The sequence below is a fragment of the Schistocerca gregaria genome, unplaced genomic scaffold, assembly GCF_023897955.1.
Source record: "Schistocerca gregaria isolate iqSchGreg1 unplaced genomic scaffold, iqSchGreg1.2 ptg000180l, whole genome shotgun sequence".
Taxonomy (NCBI): Eukaryota; Metazoa; Arthropoda; class Insecta; order Orthoptera; family Acrididae; genus Schistocerca; species Schistocerca gregaria.
Window position 1 is genome coordinate 1,543,179 of NW_026061730.1, and position 1,014 is coordinate 1,544,192.

Consider the following 1,014-nt stretch of genomic DNA (forward strand, 5'->3'; position numbering starts at 1 on the left):
CCCCATTGTGCTCTCCATTGTTCATGCCAACTCAGTGCCTCGCTCTTTGCTACTGTGTAAAACTCTTGTCGTCCAACTGCAAAACACTGGGACACAACAAGTTTCCGCATCCCCATTGCACTGATCGTACTACGAAACGCTCCCCAAACTTGGCAATCACCCATGCAGATGACTTTTCCGACTTTACACGACGCTCACGCTAGTGACAGCCTTATTTATAGTTCGACGTCGCGCCAAAGCGAATGAGCACATTTCGCCTACGGCTTAGGCCGCTCTTCTAGTGTGGCTGCTCTGTGTCTGCAGGCAGCGAGGGGCTGCAAGCTTCCTGTGTTCGCACCTATATCACCTGTGCTTCCTTGTCAGAGACAGACTATCGCAAAACATACAACTCACTCCATGAATTGATTGCTACGGCATCTGTTATCAGCAGTCACAACCAGCAACACCAGTAGCAGCCGACTGCACGCAAAGAATGGGAACGTGCAGAGGGATTTACGTGAAATCGGTGCAATTGTGGTTGCTAATCGTTCGCTTGTATCTGCCTACACACCTCTGCCGGTTGGGAATTATTCCACTTGCATGGCAAGGTGCTCATGTAGGTGCGTTAAAAATTCTGGAGGCGCTGGGTATCGAACCCAGTACCTCTCACACGCTAAGCGAGCGCTCTACCATCTGAGCTACGCCCACCCCCCCGGTAACTAGTAGTGCTACATACAGTCATATCAACGTCACAGACCCTTGCACTCCCATTATTCCGCAGACAAACACTACTCTCTATGTATCAGTGAGGGTGTCTTTCAGGTTTCGTGCATTCTGTATCGAATCGTAGTTGGCCACAATGAAAGTGGCACGCATAACGTCGAAAATAGAGTTCAGACACCGCTCTGAGTAAGACGAACGTGTTGTCCACCTCTAGACTTCAATGACGTTAAGCCGTGATACCTAAGACAGATCTGCACTCGCTGACACCACGATAACAGCCGGTCCCCACACTTACATCTTGCTCTCCTTATG

The 1,014-nt window shown here is 49.9% G+C and overlaps 1 non-coding gene across 1 annotated transcript; it reads right to left on the reverse strand.

Annotated features, from left to right (window-relative positions):
• Positions 1-614: 614 nt before the first annotated feature.
• On the reverse strand, positions 615-688 carry Trnaa-agc (transfer RNA alanine (anticodon AGC)). The gene has a single exon. It is a non-coding gene; the product is annotated as a tRNA-Ala (tRNA).
• Between the last annotated feature and the right edge of the window lie 326 nt (positions 689-1,014).